The sequence below is a fragment of the Orycteropus afer genome, unplaced genomic scaffold, assembly GCF_000298275.1.
Source record: "Orycteropus afer afer isolate SDZICR_OR568_19922 unplaced genomic scaffold, OryAfe1.0 scaffold00921, whole genome shotgun sequence".
NCBI lineage: Eukaryota > Metazoa > Chordata > Mammalia > Tubulidentata > Orycteropodidae > Orycteropus > Orycteropus afer.
Genome location: NW_006922508.1, coordinates 388,600 through 389,405, shown reverse-complemented (window position 1 = coordinate 389,405; position 806 = coordinate 388,600).

Here is an 806-nt window from a genome sequence, read left to right as displayed (position 1 = left end):
TTAATCTTCTTTGTGGTTACCCTGAAGTAAATTCCTATCTCCTTAAATTTGAAACAGTTAGTTCTATAAGGACATTGTCCTGTCTTCCTCTCCATTTTGAAGTTTTCTAATTAAAACTTTTATTCCCTCTACTTGCTTTGTTGCTGGTGTCATTTGCAGATCGACTCCCATATTTCTTTGTATATATTACTTTATGAGCCTATTTTGAATATCTGTTTCTAGTTTGGTTTCTAAGTGGTGATGTCAAATGTCTTAATTTTAATTTGTTGTTTTCTGTTATGGGTTCTCTATTGGAAGGACTCCTTTTAACATTTCTGTAGGGTTGGTCTGGTTTTCACAAAGTCCATTAATTTCTGTTTCTCTGAGAATGTCTTTATTTCACCCTTGTATTTGACAGACAGTTTGGCTGGATACATAATTCTTGGTTGGAAGTTCTTTTCCTTCAATGTTTTATATATGCTCTCTGATTGCTTTCTTGCCTGCCTGGTTTCTGCTGAGAAATCAGAACTTAGTCTTATTGGTTGTCCAGTGTAGGTGACATTTCCCTTTTCCCAAGCTGCTCTCAAAATTCTTTCTTTGTCTTTGACTTTGGAGAGTCTGATTATGATGTGTTTTAGTGACTTTCTCTTGTGATGTATCCTGTATGGGGTTCGTTGATCTTCTTGGACAGATATCTTTTCTTCCTTCATGATATGGGGGAAATTTTTGGTTAGTAAGTCCAGTATTTTTTTTTTTTTTTGGCTTATCTTGTTCTGGTATTCCAGTGAGGTGTATGTTGTTTCTTTTCATGCCATCCTATATAACTC